The sequence below is a fragment of the Helianthus annuus genome, chromosome 12 (genome assembly GCF_002127325.2).
Source record: "Helianthus annuus cultivar XRQ/B chromosome 12, HanXRQr2.0-SUNRISE, whole genome shotgun sequence".
NCBI lineage: Eukaryota > Viridiplantae > Streptophyta > Magnoliopsida > Asterales > Asteraceae > Helianthus > Helianthus annuus.
In genome coordinates, this window is record NC_035444.2 from 62199341 (window position 1) to 62219995 (window position 20655).

The window sequence follows — 20655 nt, forward strand, 5'->3', positions numbered from 1 at the left end:
AATTGTTGTCTTTTAAGTTCAAAAATACCAAAAAGATTTTATGTGTGTTTTAATATAAACTTTATAAAAGTCAAAAAGATTTTATTTCTACTTTATTTTCGATCGTACGATGTTGGAGCTCGAGTCTTCGTTACCTGCAACCTGAACGAAAACCGAATTGACTAAATCTTCATAAACGGTCGAAATTTGCAAATTTTGAAAGTTAATCTAAAACTGACAAATTTATTAAACTTTCAAACTGTCGGACGGTGTTTGATTGTGACATGGTCATTCGTGTGTCATTTGTTTATGGTAACTATTCCAAGCAGTTGTTCTCATTACGCGTTTAGATTTCTTGCATGTGCAGATTCTAAAGGCTAGGAGAACATGGTCGATGACAAAGCTTTGGAATGAAGACACGACGTGAAGGCACTCAAAGGATGAAAATGATCGAGTAGCCGCTGACCATCATCAACACCACAAGGATCTCACTTCATAAAGATCAAGTCATTCACGAGCATAACTCAAGGGGGAGCTTATGCCAAGGGGGAGTTTGTCAACACACTTCCTACATGATACGGGTAGTTTGTCGATACACTCTCTACTTTCAATACGTGAAGACTTTGAAGATCCTCCGATTTTGAAGACTTGAAAGGACATCAGAGTTTTGAGAACTCGAAGACCAAAGACCATCGAAATTCGAGACGAGTCTACAACTATAGAAGATAAAGACAAAGCTACAGCCAAGGGGGAGTTTGTTGGTGCACTTGTGTCTGTACTTTGTCTGTATTCGGTCACGATGTAAACGATGTCAGTGTCAGTCCTGTAAGTTGACCAAGTCAACCGTCCTCCTGGTTTGACTTGGTAAACAGTTAGAAAGATGGTAGTCTGTCTCGAAGGATAAGAGATCGAAGGATAATGTGGATCCTTCGATCTCCTCGAAAGATATGCTTCGACTGATAGACCTCGAAGGATCATCCTTCGAGGTCCTTGCTGATCATTCGAGAGCATTGCATTCGAAAGATGATCCTTCGGACCATCTATCGAATCCTTCGAGCAAGACCTGCTGTGTATGGGTATAAATACCCATGCAGTGTGTTGTGTTCATTTAGACACTTAGAAAGACAGACAGAAAGATAGAGCTGAGAGCATTCTGTTCGAAACACACACACACATAGTGAGAGTTTGCAAGTTAGATTTGTAAACATTGTGCTTGTAACCGGAACCTTCATACGTATTAATACAGTGGTGTTAATCGGTGAACTCTTGTGTGTTTGTTTCTCTACTTGCTTCATCTCGGTTTGCTTACTAGCTTGGATTCCGCACTCGCTAGTAGGTTTGTATAACAAGGTTTAGGTTCGTCATCCTCCGGAAAGGGACCTTCATATCCTGCTGAAGAATCCCAGTTTAAAGAATGACCATTAGTAGCTTTAAAGCATGAGGCTGAAAGGATCCAAAAAATCAAGAATGATCCTTCAAAGAAGAAAAATGCTCCAAACTGGAGTAAATTCAAAAAGCTCATTGCTGACCTCACTGCTGAATATACAGGAAAGAAAAAGGAGCTAGTGGATGCTAAGATGGACACTGCTGAAGCCATATCAAAATGGTCTAGGCAGCAAACTGATGAAGCCTATGAGAGGCTAAAGAAAAAGAAGAAAACTGCTTCAGATGCTTCAAAGAAAAGAGAACAGATGATGAAACTTGAACAGAAAATTGAAAACCTCAAGACAATGTTAAAATCAGCAGACAGTCCTACACTTGGGTCAAAACAAGATGAAGGCAAACAGCTGACTGAAGAAGAGGTCTTAGAAAAGGAAGCAGAGTATCTCAAGGACACCATCTTAAAAATGGGTCTAAATGAAGACAGCTCATCAAAGCTTCAAAACCTTTTTAAGAAGGTACTCAACAAACCTGCATCTCCAAACACTGCAAAAGACAAGACAGAAGTTGAAAGACAAGAGCTTATTGAACAAGAAACTGCAGATGATATAGCTGCATCAGACAGAGTCATTGAAGAAGCTTTCAATAGAATGTCTGAAAGTCTGCAGATGTTTTCAAGGCCATCATCCCTCAACTCATCTGAAAATAAGTCTCTCCCAAGAAACCCACTTGGCTTAAAAATACTAAAGTGGATGTCTGATCAAAAGACCCACGTATTGACCCTGGTCACAGCCAATGGCGAAGTAAAGTACATATCAAGGAAAGAAGCACTAGGCCTTAGTGTTGAAGATTTGCAGGATCTCCTTGAACTTTCACTGTGCAGGGATGAGGATGACCAGAGTGCAAAGGAATTTGAAGCTGTATTCAAAGAACAAGCTAAGGCACTCTTGATGAGTAATAAAGGTCCTGAATAATGAAAGGTTTTGGCATTATCTGTTCCAGGGGGAGATTGTTGGGATTGAACCCTACCAGAGGAACAGATAATGTAAAGACAAAACCGGATCACATCAGTGGACTATCAATAAGCAGCTGCTTACACTTTGCTCTCCCCTTGACAGTGGTTTTCTAACAGTTGATGGACCTTAAGTACTGCTCAACTACAACAACTGATAAACCAAACTCTGATGATACTCCAAAGACTGCTGAAGACAAACTCTGTTGCTCTATCTACTGCTGTGTTCTAAGTACTGCTGAAGACTCAAGCACTGTTCATTCAAAGACTGATCACCTTCTGAAGAAAGCACTGATGTTCAAGTAATCAGTGCTTAGGCTATAACAGTGGAACGTGAAGCAGTAGTTATCTCTAGTATGTATTATGTTGATTATCAGATGTTGTATATCAGTAGTTTGTATAGAACAGTGTTTATAGTTTGTTAGGTCGTTAGATGTCACTATCATGGTGACGTCAGCTGAGGTGCATCAGTAGTTTGGTTTGCCTATAAATGGAGCGGTACTCTGTACTGTTACATTTGATTCGTTTTGAGTGAGTTCTCCTCCTCAATTCAATCCTTTCATCTTGTGCAACCAACTCTGGAGTATCAGGCTGAGGGGGAGTTTAGTCTGTAAGCTTGCTGTAATCATTTGCTTTGTATTGTAATCATTTGACTTAATGTGAAGCAATTGTTTATCAAACTATATTTTCTTTTGATTGTGTTTACAAAGTTTGCTTCTCATTTCCGCTGCACATACATCATCACATATGTTTTGAATGTTCATTTTATGCAAACAAACACAATCAAGAAAGCCTCAGATCCTAACACTCGGCGGGGCTTGTAACGAGGCGGATTGGCTCGCTTGAAGGTTCAGCTCGGATTATTTTACTTATATTATATTTTTTACATACATTATAATATGTTACAAGAAACGGATTATTATTTAGATGTATACAGGAATGTAATTGATATCTATGACATATCTGAAGATTGATTAGCATGCTAATGAACTAATATTGTATTTCGTTGAAATTTATTACTTAATTTGTATTGTTGAATTGGATTTTGGCTTGTAATGTATAAGGTTGAACATATTTTGGATATGTTATTTTGAAGTATTGAATAATATTTTAAACTATTGAATTTTTAGACCTGTATGTTAGTTTTACTTTTTTTAATCGAGCCAAGCAAAGCCAAGCCAACTCGATTTAAAACCAAGGCAAGCCCGAGCTTATATTTTCAACTCGGTTTCAAATCCAAGCAGAGCCGAGCCAACTCGTTTTATAATCGAGCTGAGTTCGAGTTTGCCCTGGCTCGGTTCAACTTGGCTCATGAACAGGGGCTACCCTGGGGGTGGGCGAAGAGGACCACCGGCCAGGACCCGATATTTCGAATGACATGTTATTTAAAAAAACTCGAAAGGTATATGTAAAAAAAATTAATAGGGTATATCATAAAAACACCAACGTAGGCCCACTTACAAAATTATTCTTTTGGTTTAGATTAGTTATTAGTCTATTGGTATTAAATTTAGCTCAATTCCCGTTTTCGATGTTACATTGTTATATATTGTTAAATTGTTAATTGTTAACTACTAGTATGTTGTGTTGTAATGTGTCAAAACTTTGATTATTTTGATGTTAGTTTTTAAAGTATTTTGTTTTAATATGCTTGAAATTTTGATTCGTGATGTTAAATTGTTATATATTGAAAATTGAATTTGGTATTTTGATTCGTGATGTTAAAATGTTATATATTGAAACTTGAATTTGGTATTTAGATAATGGATAGTCTGTATTTGGTTCGTGTGAAGGGGATGCTGTTTCGAGGCAACTTTATTTTTGATGATGGAGGATAATGACTCTTGTTGGTTATGTTTTGTTTGTCTACTGGACATTTTCTCATGATGTAAAGTAGACTAGGTTACGTGATGTCATAGGTATTTAGATTTTTGGCTTACATATATGGGGCATGTCCTGTATATGAAGTAGTGTGGAACTCATCTTCACTACTTGTACTTATTTGCGGTTGTTTTTATAGAATCACCGGGGTAACTCTTTACAAAATTAAAAGTTCACTTTTTTTTTCAAAGGTAATTACCATTTAACCTTGAATCATCTTTCATGTTCTTTTCATTATTGTATCGTAGTTTTATTATGTGATAAAACTAGGTTATCACCCGGGAACTTTGCGGGTAGGAAAATTTACTTTATATTAATCAAACTATGTCAGAAACTTGTTTTATAATTGTTTTGAATTGAAAGTTGTAGTCATTAGGGTTGCGAAGAAACTTGTTTTATAAAATAGTTAAACATGAGTGCCAAGAGTGTACATCCCATTTTGAATCCCTAGTTAATTAAAGGCAATTAGTTGTACTTAGATTGACAGCAAAAAAAACAAAAACAAAATAAAAATGAATCATAAAGGGATAAAAAGGTCAGTGAAGAATAAAGCTTGAATAAATAAAAGAATTACATGTATCCCCTCCGTGAAATTACTCGACAATAAAGTCCTCACACTTTGTTACTAACATAAAAGTTCTATTTTGGGAGATAAAATCCCTGTACATATCAAAATATAAATGAAAAAGTCTTTTTTTTTTCATGATTAAGTCGCTAAACTTGAATAAAAAAGACTTCTTCACTAAGTTTTAGGACTCTACAATTCTCACAAAATAAATGAAGAAAGTTGCAAAGAAACTCTTACTAAATAAGATTACTTGAAATTGTTACCTGCAGACGTAAAATTTGGTCTTGCACTTAGCTAAAGGCTGATTTTGGTGGTGAAAATGTAAAATTCTAACCCTCGTTGCTGATGGGAGATTGTGAGTACAGGCGGTGCCACTAGACCATGTGTAGTGGTTAAACAAAATAATGCCCCCACCATGGGGCATTATTCGACACGTGGCAGTCCAGTCAGCATGGGGCGTTATTACAAAAGTGGCGTAGTGGGAATAATGCCTGATAATGCCCCTTCCAATCATTAAACAAAAAAAAGCAAACTATTTTCTCATTGGTGGGTCAAACCCAGTCAACCATTCCACAAACCATGTTAGGCGTTTTATATATAATGCCCCACCAATTTTTTTTAAAAAATAATGCCCTATGTAATGGAGAAGGGGACGTTTTTTTTGCCCTATAATGCCCCAATACACATGGTCTTAAGGGGTGCAAATTTTATTATATCTTTATGACAGTATCTTATCTGTCAAACTCTTATGTTCCGAGCTACATAAATAGAAAAATAGGAAAAAGATTTAGATTGTTGTTTCAGTGTGTCAATTATTAGGATCATATGCAAACTTCCTCATAGATGATACCAACCAAGTTTAACTATACAAAAGGAAGAAAGGGACCATAACACTTTGGTACAGTACATATATGTGAAAGGTTTACCCAATTACAATAATCTCAGTAAATTTACTCAATAATGAACTAAATGTAGGATAGGAGAATCATGTTTTATAGCATTTATGTAAACCAAAGTGTAAAATATGAAACCTCTACCTTAAGTTATATAGAGATTTATACTCATTATCCACAACGGTACCAATCAAACAAAGAATTCCACCCTGCAAAACCAATCAAATTGTGAAAGTTAAAATTATATGAAGCCTTATACAAATCGTAGAGGATGTGGTGTGGTCGTGACCCAAATGACCACAACCATCCTCCACGTCAGCGCCATGTCACCCCAACCTCATCTACCAACCTAATACACCACCCTATATGGTGGACCATGACTCCCATGATTTTCCACTATCCTCCCCCACCAATCAAAATCCTCTAATTAATTGAAAGAGGGTCACGATTGCCATGGATTAAACAATGCTAACCACCATGGTTTGGGAAGGGGACGGTGTAACGCGAGAAGCATGTCCCGATTCTTAAGTGGATATCCATGATCCAATCCACCACCCTCATACCCCACAGCCTTAGCCCTTAAATAAAACTTGGCAAAGTGTGCATATCCTTTTATATATTCTTCAAACATTTATTCAGTTCCAAACATAAAATCATAACCTTAGATGGTTTTAGTTGAAATATTTTTTTTAAATATCTATATTGCATGTATAAACTGAAAAAAAGCAACAACTAACATTCTATGGATCCAACTACACTTAAAAAATGCCAAAGTAAAAAATGTCAGACCCATAAATAATAATAAAAAAAACTCAACCAAAATAATGTTGGACCTCTATTCTCCATTACAGAGGCTAACGCCAACAATGAATAAAAAATTATAGGAGAGAAACAAAAAAGATAAGGCCGAGAGAGTGAAACCCATCACTGAATCCGAAAATCAAGAAACCTTTAAAACCAACAAATCATCAATATGATTTCTCACAACAATCAACCCCAACAATCTTTTCACGATCGTGAAAAGATTCGTTTCCCATCATCGATTGCACCCGATTGTACCCGACCCACGTTACCACCGAGCCTTGAGTTGGTGAGAAACACTTTTTATATAAAAAAAGGACTCTTACGAATAAAAACTGCAATTTATATTACAAGTATAATCTAATCTTTTGAATAAATAGCTTAGGAGGTTTTATGCATTGGAAAAAACTTTCTATCCATTAACCTATTTTTATTACATTACCTATTTAAGCAGTTAAGAGGCATAATGTAATCTGAATGATGAATCGACCGATTCACAAGTAAATAGGTTGAAAACAAAACCAAAAAAAGGTGGACCAGAAAGACATACCTTGAGCCGGATATTGTTGCTGACCATACTGTTGTTGCATAGGTGGCTTCTTCGGTGTTTGCAACACCAACACGCATGGGCCTGCTTGATCAATATTGTCCATTCATCTCACTCATAACCCGTGTGCTCTCACTCTCATCACCAAATCTAACAAACCCATAACCTTTTGAACACCCAGTATTCGAATCAAAAACAACTTTCGCACCTTTAACAGATGGATATCTACCAGAAAATGTCTCATACAACAATGCATCCGTCACATCTGGCGCCAAATCTCCTATAAATATAGATAAATCTGAACCACTGTCTGCTCGTTTGTCACCCGAACTAAAGCTTTCCCAGTTCAACCGAAAAACTTGATCAGTGTTTGGCATCATGCTCCCGTTGTAGGTTTGAAGAACTTTCTCAGCAGCTTCGTGTGTATGGAACTCGATGAAACCATAACGCTCTGATTGGCCCGTTTGCTTGTTGCGTATCAACTTTGTAGATGCCACCTGCTAATTTCATGATATCAAAACTTAAATTCAAAGAAAAGCATTACAATTATTAAAGTAAATTCATAATTACAGGCAAGGGTGTTAATTATTCAAATCAAACTCGAAACCCAAAATCCGATCTGATTCGAATAACAAATTAGAATTTCGAATATACAAATCGGATCCTTACCCGAAATGAAACACCAATCGGGTTCTTATCCAAACCGAATCCGTATTCAGTTTCAAAAATGTCAAAACCGCATTACGCAATTCGAATAAACCAAATAATTACATGTGTTACATATAAAATCGAAGATTCGAAACATCATTAAATTAACTAAATAACATCAAAATACATACAAACTATGTGTTACATATAAAATCAAATTACAAGTGTTACAATATGATTTCTCACAACAATCAAACCAAATAATCTTTTCAGGATCGTAAAAAAATCTGTTTCCCATCATCGATTGCACCCGATTGTACCCGACCCACATTACCACCGAGCCTTGAGTTGGTGAGAAACACTTTTTGTATAAAAAATAAAGACTCTTATGAATAAATAGTGCAATTTATATTGCAAGTATAATCTAATCTTTTGAATGAACATCTTAGGAGGTTTTATGCATTGGAAAAAAACTTTCTATCCATTAACCTATTTTTATTACATTACCTATTTAACCTAATTTTACTCAATAATCAACTAAATGTAGGATAGGAGAATCATGTTTTATAGCATTTATGTAAACCAAACTGTAAAATATTAAACCTCTACCTTAAGTTATATAGAGATTTATACTCATTACCTACAACGGTACCAATCAAACAAAGAATTTCACCCTGCAAAACCAATCAAGTTGTGAAAGTTAAAATTATATGAAGCCATATACAAATCGTAGAGTATGTGGTGTGGTCATGACCCAAATGACCACAACCATCCTCCACGTCAGCGCCATGTCACCCCAACCTCATCTACCAACCTAATACACCACCCTATATGGTGGACCATGACTCCCATGATTTTCCACTATCCTCCCCCACCAATCAAAATCCTCTAATTAATTGAAAGAGGGTCACGATTGTCATGGATTAAACAATGCTAACCACCATGGTTTGGGAAGGGGACGGTGTAACGCGAGAAGCATGTCCCGATTCCTACGTGGATATCCATGATCCCATCCACGACCCTCATACCCCACAGCCTTAGCCCTCAAATAAAACTTGGTATAGTGTGCATATCCTTTTATATATTCTTCAAACATTTATTCAGTTCCAAACATAAAATCACAACCTTAGATGGTTTTAGTTGAAATATTTTTTTAAATATCTGTATTGCATGTATAAACTGGAAAAAAGCAACGACTAACATTCTATGATTCCAACTACACTTAAAAAATGCCAAACTAAAAAATGTCAAGACCCATAAATAATAATAAAAAAAACTCAACCAAAATAATGTTGGACCTCTATTCTCCATTACAGAGACTAACGCCAACATCGAATAAAAAATTATAGGAGAGAAACAAAAAAGATAAGGCCGAGAGAGTGAAACCCATCACTCAATCCGAAAATCAAGAAACCTTTAAAACCAACAAATCATCAATATGATTTCTCACAACATCGATTACACCCGATTATACCCGACCCACGTTACCACCGAGCCTTGAGTTGGTGAGAAACACTTTTTGTATAAAAAATAAGGACTCTTATGAATAAATAGTGCAATTTATATTGCAAGTACAATCTAATCTTTTGAATGAATATCTTAGGAGGTTTTATGCATTGGAAAAAAACTTTCTATCCATTAACCTATTTTTATTACATTACCTATTTAAGCTGTTAAGAGACATAACGTAATCTGAATGAAGAATCGACCGACTCATAAGTAAATAGGTTGAAAACAAAAAAACCAAAAAAGGGGACCAGAAAGACATACCTTGAGACGGATATTGTTGCTGACCATACTGTTGTTGCATAGGTGGCTTCTTCGGTGTTTGCAACACCAACACGCATGGGCCTGCTTGAACAATATTGTCCGTTCATCTCACTCATAGCCCGTGTGCTCTCATTCTCATCACCAAATCTAACAAACCCATTACCTTTTGAACACCCAGTATTCGAATCAAAAACAACTTTCGCACCTTTAACAGATTGATATAAACCAACAAATGTCTCATACAACATTATATCCGTCACATCTGACGCCAAATTTCCTATAAATATAGATAAATATGAACCAGTGTCTGCACGTTTTTTCACCCGAACTAAAGCTTGCCCAGTTCCCGTTGTAGGTTTGAAGAACTTTCTCAGCAGCTTCGTGTGTATGGAACTCGATGAAACCATAACGCTCTGATTGGCCTGTTTGCTTGTTGCGTATCAGCTTTATGGATGCCACCTGCTAATTTCATGATATCAAAACTTAAATTCAAAGAAAAACTTTACAATTATTAAAGTAAATTCATAATTACAGGCAAGGGTGTTCATTATTCAAATTGACGTGTGCGCGACTACACATATTTTTACAATGAAATTACACACGATTCGGTTTTAAATTTATAAAAGTGATTATTACTTTTACATCAAAACACACACGAAAGAGGCAAGTGTACCCCGTCATATATGTAGTAAAGTATCGGTAAGAACCAAGTATCGATCCAAGGAAATGGGCGGAGAAATAATACTTGACCTTTGTCACTAAACTACCGGTAAAATATAAGTTGTTTGATTTTAATAAACTAAGGTAAGCATAAATAAATACTTATAAAACGTAGTAGATTTCAAATACTAAAATAGATAAATAGCCTTGCTTAATACACAACCAAAGTATGTCAACTAAGTCGGTTTTGGCACTAGAAGCATTCGGTCAATTTTCCATTTTAAGACAATTAGTATCCCTTTCGGGAATCCTAACATGACAATCATTCGGAAAGCTAAAACGATAAACACACTTTAACCACCTAAAATTGTTCTTTAACGTGCAATTGATAAATGTCTATGAAAATCTCCTAAAAATAAGTTAGTCATCCGTTAGGAGCTTTCTAACCTCACTTAAACAAGAAAGCGACACCGATGAACACAATGCAACCACCGAGACAAGCATAAACTAGATTAAATCACAACCGAGTTCATTTTACAAATCTAGAATATAAATCCACCAAGCAAGCAATTTTGGCCGAAACTACTAACTAAGTTAACAATTTATATTAAGAATTCATAACGACACCATTTAACTGATGTGTGTTGGTGTGTATATAATTTAGATATATAATTAAGCCCTTTTTACACCTTTAGCCAAGTTTTAAATTTATAAAACACGATATTCACTAACACTAAACACACATATGGGCAAGTGCACCCATCGTGGACGTAGTATAGTGTTGGTAAGATACCGAGGTCATCCAAGGACACAAGAGCTTTTAATACCGGTTTATCCTCAACGTCTAATCAAATCAAAAAGTGAGAAAAATGTTTTTAAACTAAGAAAATAAAATCTAACTAAATGCTGAAAAATAAAATAAAAACAGATAGACAAGATGAATCACTTGGATCCGACTCGTGTATTAGTATAACCTTTGATTATTTTCGCACTTTTGCACTTATTTAAGAGATTATCTTAGTTATTGTAGTAGGCCCCTCTTTTGAAGGCGACGTTACCCTCAACCCAGTAGTTTGAGTCAGCAAGGATACAATCCTAAAGGGTCGGATTATTGGAAGATAATGAATTAGGTTATTAATGCAAATTATGGTAGGCCCCGCTTTTGGCGGTGACGTTACCCTCGGCTAAGTAGTCTGAGTCAGCAGGGATACAGTCCTAAATAGCCGGGTTATAGTATTAATAGTAGTTAACTTATGAGGGGGTCAAAGACTTTGGATCCCCGCCATCCAATACCTATGGGCATTGAAGGAGATCCTACTAAATTTGACCCAGGTCCCAAGCAGGACCTCTAAACGCTGAACAAGGGCAAGACCCTTACCAAACCGTTCCCTTAACCCCCGACCAGGTAGCCAACATACCTCCATATAGACCGTGGAGATATGAATGGTGAAAATCTTTTATTTTATATAGACAGTAAAATAATGCCAAGACACCACGGACAAACGATAAGGAAAGATCACCTTCAACATAAGCAACTAGTTATTAAAGTCATTAATACAAAACCAAATAAAAAGTGCAAAAGATTAAAAATAAAAAGTATTATACTAAACACCTGTCTTCACCAAGTGATGTAAGAGACTTAGGTAAACATGGCCTTGATTGTCAAGAACTCTTACGATCAATCTTGCATCCCGAGACGACTCACACACACTCTACGATGGACAATGGATGATGGTGGTGGATGATGGTGTTATGGTGGTGGTGGGTGGTGGATGAAGTGTGAGAGAGGTGGTGTGCCAAGGGATGAGATGGAATGAAACCAAGCACCCCTATTTATAGGCTGAACAGAAGGCTGGGCACGGCCCCGTGTCCGCTGGACACGCCCCCGTGCCCGTCTGACAGTCTCTCTCCTCATTAATTGTAATTCGCAATTACAATTAATGCGCCTGCTGTACTTTCACCACGCCCCCGTGCTCACTGGACACGGCCCCGTGGTGGGCAATGGAAGCTTCTACAAGTTTGTCTTTTATGCTGCTTCTTGGGCACGGCCCCGTGCTGGCTGAGCACGGGGCGTGTTCAGGCTTCTGTTTTCTCTTCTTTGCTTTGGAGGATGCCGTTGAGGGTCCGGGCAGTCTACTTTTATTCCTTTTCTTGTATTTATGCTAGAATTAGTTGTCTTTTTGCTTCTTTTGTGAATTTGAGCTCATTTCATCCTGAAAATACAAAAGGAAGACAAAAACACTCTTTTTCCAACATTAGTACTTAAAAAGGGTTAGTTTTATGCCTTAATTGATGTGATTTATATGTTGCTTTTTACACACATCAAATACCCCCACACTTGAACTTTTGCTTGTCCTCAAGCAAAACTCTTTAAAATGTGGCTTACACTCCCAAATGGAATAGGTAGAAGAGAAAGTTTTTTTTTTTTTTTTGGCTTGTCACAGAGTGTCGGGAATCCAAGATCTTTTTAGGTTTTATTTTTATTTATTCACAATTTTATTCGTTATGATTTATTGAGAACGTCTCATAGGATAAATTACTTATTTGGGCATAACATGCCTTTTTTAAAATTCTATTTATTTACAAGTTCACATACCTCACGGGATAAATCACTCAACACTCGGCCGTAGGTGTATTTTTAGTGAATCACTCGAGAGCCGCATGGAACTCATGCCTTCCATAGGCTTGCCAAGCAATCAATCCTCCTCCTTTTTAACTTTATACCTTTGTAAATATCAAGAGGACTTTTTGGGTGAAGGGTTAGGCTTGGGTTAAAGGTGGTTGGTTGGGTTAGTGGTTAGTAAAAGGGCGAAAAGCGTAAAAAGCGTCGGTTTTCGAAAAAAAATTTTAGCGACTTTTTATTTTGAAGTATTTCTCCAAACAAGCTTTTGTTTGTATAGCTTTGTTTGTTTTTAACTTCATTATCATATATATATATATATATATATGTATATATATATATATATATATATTTTAGTCACATAAAAGAACGAGCTTGCGAAAAACCGAGCTTTGTTACTAAAATAAGGGGTGAAAAATAAAAAGGTTTTTGGTGGGTAAAAAGGGATTTAGGGTAATGAAATGAAAGGTTTAGGCTCAAAGGGGTTAACTAGGGGGATTTTGGGTAGGTGGTAAAAAAAATTGAAAAATAATGGTGTAGAAAGAAAAATGGTTAGTCCTAATGCCTCCATCATTTACTTACTTGGGTTTAAGTTGGTAAGGACCGGGAATGAATCGTCGTGGCAAGTTCTAGAGTTGTAAGAACCAAGCGGCTATTCACACAAGAAACGAAAAATGAGCATTTAGTCTAAAGATGTAAATTTGTATGCTCAATAAAGGCTCAAAACTCACTTTTGTGGGAATGGGTTTTTAATGTGATCAAGTATATATAATTAAATTTTAAATAGACTTGTTATGCCGTTTCGTAATTTTCTTATGTTGGTTCTTGTATCACGACGCTTTCGGTTGTGAATTTTATAAAAATATAACCTTATTGATTTTGTGATTCCTAACTTAAACTTTAGACAAGTAAAAATGAAAGGATTTTTGAAAAAAATTTGGGTGTTTAGCGGTTCCAATAGAGTTTTGTGTAAGGCTTGTTGTTAGGACTTGCAAAATTTCAAAGTGTTAGCTTCCCCCCCACACTTAAATTACACATTGTCCTCAATGTGTCCCAAAAATAAATTTTTAGGTTGATTGGATGTGTGGTGTGGTGTTAAAAAGCAAAGATTTATGTTACTGGCATCCTGGACACGGCCCCGTGGTGACCGGGCACGACCCCGTGGTCAGGTGCCAGTAACAGAAATTAAAGAAATGAGACAGAAGCCTGGACACGGGGGCGTGTCCGTTGAACCCGGCCCGTGTCCAGTTACCTGAACTGGGCGTTTTTCTGCAGGTGGCTCAGCACGGGGCCGTGTTGGTTGGGCACGACCCGTGTTGAGCCTTCTGTGATGGAGATTTGTGTCGGGTTGCTCTGTTCTTTGTGCATGGGGCCATTTTTCTCATTCTCCTTTTCATCCATTACCACCATGAGTGTGTTTTATTCATCAATAACCATCAATCTTAGAAACCATCATATCATTGCAAACATAGAGAGACATTACATAAAACTAAAGATGAAAATACATAAATATTAAACCATGGAGTTTTAGCCCTATGTTTTATTTTAATTAGCAAAATTTCCAAGAAGCTACTAATCTTGGTTAGATAAGGCTTTTAGAAACTCCTTCTTCCGGGCGTGGTCCTCCTCACATGTCGGCGAGCCACTCCTCCACCTCCCTTGGAAGGAGAAAAGAGGGCTCATTTGCATTAGTTTGAGGAGTTTCGATTTCCGCTGGAGTTTCTTGTGGGTGTTCCATGGGAGGTTCCGCGGGAAAGTCTTCCCACCCGGTAGGGTTGTTAACCCCGAGTGCAAAGTTCCAGTCCTGTTGTGGAAGGATTGGTTCCATCGGGGGTGCTACAAGAATATTTAACCTCTGGTGCAAGAGGTTAATTTCTTGGAAGCTACTTTTGAGTCCCACCGTAAGATCGTTAATACGGTCAATCAGGACCTCCTCTACTGACGTCATTTCGTCGAGAGCTTCCCTTAATGCTATCACATAGTGCACAAGCGTAGCTTCAACGGAGGGCCTTCTTCCCCTTCGGCTGTTTGATGAATGAACGGATGATGTTTCGCTATTTTCACTCGCCATTCTATGAAAATCTCCTAAAAATAAGTTAGTCATCCGTTAGGAGCTTTCTAACCTCACTTAAACAAGAAAGCGACACCGATGAACACAATGCAACCACCGAGACAAGCATAAACTAGATTAAATCACAACCGAGTTCATTTTACAAATCTAGAATATAAATCCACCAAGCAAGCAATTTTGGCCGAAACTACTAACTAAGTTAACAATTTATATTAAGAATTCATAACGACACCATTTAACTGATGTGTGTTGGTGTGTATATAATTTAGATATATAATTAAGCCCTTTTTACACCTTTAGCCAAGTTTTAAATTTATAAAACACGATATTCACTAACACTAAACACACATATGGGCAAGTGCACCCATCGTGGACGTAGTATAGTGTTGGTAAGATACCGAGGTCGTCCAAGGACACAAGAGCTTTTAATACCGGTTTATCCTCAACGTCTAATCAAATCAAAAAGTGAGAAAAATGTTTTTAAACTAAGAAAATAAAATCTAACTAAATGCTGAAAAATAAAATAAAAACAGATAGACAAGATGAATCACTTGGATCCGACTCGTGTATTAGTATAACCTTTGATTATTTTCGCACTTTTGCACTTATTTAAGAGATTATCTTAGTTATTGTAGTAGGCCCCTCTTTTGAAGGCGACGTTACCCTCAATCCAGTAGTTTGAGTCAACAAGGATACAATCCTAAAGGGTCGGATTATTGGAAGATAATGAATTAAGTTATTAATGCAAATTATGGTAGGCCCCGCTTTTGGCGGTGACGTTACCCTCGGCTAAGTAGTCTGAGTCAGCAGGGATACAGTCCTAAATAGCCGGGTTATAGTATTAATAGTAGTTAACTTATGAGGGGGTCAAAGAGTTTGGATCCCCACCATCCAATACCTATGGGCATTGAAGGAGATCCTACTAAATTTGACCCAGGTCCCAAGCAGGACCTCTAAACGCTGAACAAGGGCAAGACCCTTACCAAACTGTTCCCTTAACCCCCGACCAGGTAGCCAACATACCTCCATATAGACCGTGGAGATATGAATGGTGAAAATCTTTTATTTTATATAGACAGTAAAATAATGCCAAGACACCACGGACAAACGATAAGGAAAGATCACCTTCAACATAAGCAACTAGTTATTAAAGTCATTAATACAAAACCAAATAAAAAGTGCAAAAGATTAAAAATAAAAAGTATTATACTAAACACGTGTCTTCACCAAGTGATGTAAGAGATTAAAAATAAAAAGTATTATACTAAACACGTGTCTTCACCAAGTGATGTAAGAGACTTAGGCAAACATGGCCTTGATTGTCAAGAACTCTTACGATCAATCTTGGATCCCGAGACGACTCACACACACTCTACGATGGACAATGGATGATGGTGGTGGATGATGGTGTTATGGTGGTGGTGGGTGGTGGATGAAGTGTGAGAGAGGTGGTGTGCCAAGGGATGAGATGGAATGAAACCAAGCACCCCTATTTATAGGCTGAACAGAAGGCTGGGCACGGCCCCGTGTCCGCTGGACACGCCCCCGTGCCCGTCTGACAGTCTCTCTCCTTATTAATTGTAATTCGCAATTACAATTAATGCGCCTGCTGTACTTTCACCACGCCCCCGTGCTCACTGGACACGGCCCCGTGGTGGGCAATGGAAGCTTCTACAAGTTTGTCTTTTATGCTGCTTCTTGGGCACGGCCCCGTGCTGGCTGAGCACGGGGCGTGTTCAGGCTTCTGTTTTCTCTTCTTTGCTTTGGAGGATGCCGTTGAGGGTCCGGGCAGTCTACTTTTATTCCTTTTCTTGTATTTATGCTAGAATTAGTTGTCTTTTTGCTTCTTTTGTGAATTTGAGCTCATTTCATCCTGAAAATACAAAAGGAAGACAAAAACACTCTTTTTCCAACATTAGTACTTAAAAAGGGTTAGTTTTATGCCTTAATTGATGTGATTTATATGTTGCTTTTTACACACATCATTAACCCGTTAAGGTCCTTACTTGACGGCAAGCTTTCTTGATTAACAATAATTACATTTTATTAAACCACTAACCATTTCTAGTATCATGGTGCCCACATTTTAACAAAGCTAAACTAGTTAACCAAGTTTAAAGTTTACTAATACATGATTAATTAAGCTTCATTTTTCAACTATCTCAACTAACCAAGTACCAATCATCCAACACAGTTACTTATAATCAAGAAATCAATATCAATAACAAGGTTGCAAACTAATCATCAAAGATTAACATAGAAAATACTTCCAAATGTCATTACAAACAAAGATTAACATACTAATGGCTATAATCAAGCAAGGGATTGTTGTGTTTTTTCCCAAAGGCTTACATTAATACATAATAATCAATCTAAATGCTTGAAACTTAACAAAAACATGGAAAGATTTAAGAAACCAGACCATAAACAAGCATAAGAATGAGAATCCGGATAGTAATCGAGCTAAACGGGACAATGTGGCTTGAATCCGGGCGAAAGCTAATGCCTCCGGAGCCTGAAAATCGCCTGAATTGCTCTCCAAAATTCCAGAGTTACGAACAGAATGTTTCTGTTCATTTTTTATATATTTTCAATGTCGCACGGTCGTGCACCGATCGCACGACCGTTCACTTTTTGAATTATTGGAGTTACTGTTCATGACATCAGCAGAGTTGCCTGGTCTTCGGTCACGCATGACCGTTCTTCATATCGCACGACCGTGCGTTTCCGGGATCTTGTTGCACGGACTGATGCGCTGGTCGTTCATCACCGGGATTTGGCTGAACACTGGATCCGCACGGGGTGCAATATATGGCACATCCGTGCGTCAACGGGATTGCCTTGCACGGACTGATGCACTGGTTATTCATCACCGGGCTGGTCTTGATATGTCGGAGATGCACGGTCGTTCCTCAGACCGCACGACCATTCCACTTGCCCAGGTCAGTTTTCTAACAGAATGTTCGCAGCTTCGTCGTTTTGTCCGGAAAGTCCTCGTTTTCACTATCATCTTGTCCGGTATGCTGTTTTAGGCCTGTAAACAAAAGTATACATAATTAAGTATCCGAATGACGATTTTACGGCCGAAAACGCATAAAATGGGGGACTAAAATATGTGTAAATTAGCGAATATCAAATCTCCCCACACTTGAACCTTGCTTGTCCTCAAGCAAGCTAAACTAAAATGTACTAAAAGATAGAATCAAACAAGAACGATAATTTACACACTATTTTATTGAAAACAACTATAAACGGTTAGCTGGTTTTTCGAAAGACAACATCAAAAGACTCAAACCCAACAAGCATATGCAAATATATAGCGACAACCAAAAAGCCGCGACTTCACATTTTATTGACTCAACATGTTAATCTTCACACAACTCACAATGTTCACACACACTCGGTTTTATTTATGAACCATACATAAAATGTGTACGTGCAAACACTCAATGCCTCGTCAATGAAATGTGTAATATCATAAGCTTGTCATAAGATCTCGTCTCCACCAACTAACATGCGGAAAAGTGTAAATCAAGAGGTCTTTACGGGTTGTAACGTTAGGTTTGGGCGAAGGGTGGAAATGGATATTTAAAGTGGCGAAATGGTTAAAACTCGGTTTTAGCGTTTAACTAGCGACAAACAATACAACTATACATATAAATGCCTTAAAAAGGCGACTATTGCGCAATCGAGCTCATCAACGAAATTTTAACATTTAAGCATTCAAAATTGCTCGATTTTTGTCAACTTCACCCTATTTTAGGGTGTTTTATTTTCTGTTTTTTTAGAAACTAATTATACAATAAACTAAAACAAACGCTAGTTAAACGATTATTTTGACCGAGTTTCAACACAAAAGGTTTAAAACATAAAAAGGCTACATTTGGCTAAGTGGGCGATTATGTTGGGTAAACAAAGATAAACGGGAAGGCTCGACATGGTTAATCCTAAAGGGTAACGTAGGGTTTACGGAAAACACAACACAAAGAACAAGGCTAACAACAAAGGAGGTAATCTAAGTGCCTCTATCACTTCTACACAATTCCGCAAGTTCATGGTCTTAACAAGCATACTAGTGACAAGTTCTAAATTACACAAGACATCCGGCTCACTCCTATATCCGAAATGAACAAATATACAACAATATCAAGGCTCAAATATGCTCACGTAGCGGAAGGAATGGGTAAAAGTGTGAAAACTATCATGCAAGTCTTTCTTTGTTTGTCACGCTTTCCGGTTTTCTTTTTGAAAATTTATTTTGCTTGTCGAGTTTTTATCAAGTCCGAAGCTTTCTAAAACACAACCAACCGGTTTATTTACTAAAATATACAGAAAACGGATATTTTTGGATGATTTTTCTGTTTTTTTAGAGGACAAACAAAGTTAACAAAGTTAACCCCCTCCCCACACTTGAACTTCGCATTGTCCCCAATGCGAAACCCGAAATATAGAGAAAAAGGATAATAGTACTCCCCTCAAGATGATATCTGATGAAACGAGACTTCCAAAGCTGTGTCTGTCATATGCTCCGGTCCAAGATATGTCGGATCTGCAAGTATGTCACATGTACACCAAAACAGAGCAGAAACAGAATAAACATAAATAAACCATAATGTACATAAATAGAAATACTAGAAATCCCAACAAAGACAAGACATAAAGTAAAGTGTTCGAAAATAAAATACAATACGGGGGTGTTTGAAATACTACGCAAAATGAACACCCGAAATATAAAGTACTGAAATAATAAAAACCATCAACGAACAACACCACCATCTCCTACTCGTCATCACCATCATCATCTCTTGTGAAGGACGGGCCCGCATCACCATAACCAGGTGGGTTCCATGGTGGGAACTGTGGGGGGGTGCTGAAAGTAGTCGGGATATGCATGATGCATCTCCCCGAATAAGTATGAAAATCCAGCACTCACCCCCTGGTACAAACTGTCCTGGTTATGCCTAAGCTGATCCTGAGTGGCCCTGAGCTGATCCTGTGTGGCCCTGATCTGGTCGATATAAGTCCCATGCTGCTCATGCGTAACTCGCATCTGTTGGAACTGTTGGTAAAACTCTGGCCACTCCTGATGCTGGTGGTAATCATGGTGCTGTGGTGAATGTGGTGGTGTGTGTGGTTGGTGCTGCTCGTGCTGCTGAACTGCATGCTGCTCTCCCATTTCTACATCCTCATCTTCCTTCCTCAGGTGGAGGTAACGGGTCCCAGACCTCGTTGTTTAGACCCCTCAATCTATCCCCCCGATCCAACTCAACAATCAACCCCAATGCCTTCAATGACCGAATATCAACATAAACACCATCGGTCACATGAGTGAGACTCTCAAGCACCTCATCAGTCATCAACCCTAGGTTGTAAGCAATTTCGGTCACATATTGACTGCCATGAATCTGACTGTTGGGTGTCCTACCTGAGCACTTCACAAAGTATTCAGCCATCCTTGCGGCTAGGTTGATGTGAACTTTGTCAACCAGTGCGTACAGAAAAATCAAATCCGGTGTTGGACAATTCCCTAAACTGTCCATGCAGCCGTAAATGGTGTGGCTAAACACATGATGCATCACTCGAACCAAAGGGTCTTTCAACCGTGAAGCCTTAGACATTCTCGGGTCATAAGGTTCACCAATAGCATTTTCAGCCCAGAATGTAGCTCGTGCTTCATCAGACGGAAAGGTAAACTGCTCCGTGAAGAACTCGGAATCCATGTCTTCAGTTGTGTAGATAACAAGCCTCCTACCCAATCGACCTACTGACCAAGTGTGCCAACATCCACCCAACCTAAAAGTTATTCGCTCCTTGTAGCGGAATTT

The 20655-nt window shown here is 37.9% G+C and overlaps 1 pseudogene; it reads right to left on the minus strand.

The window, feature by feature from the left end:
* Window positions 1–5884: 5884 nt before the first annotated feature.
* On the minus strand, window positions 5885–20006 carry LOC110892975 (annotated as a pseudogene).
* Between the last annotated feature and the right edge of the window lie 649 nt (window positions 20007–20655).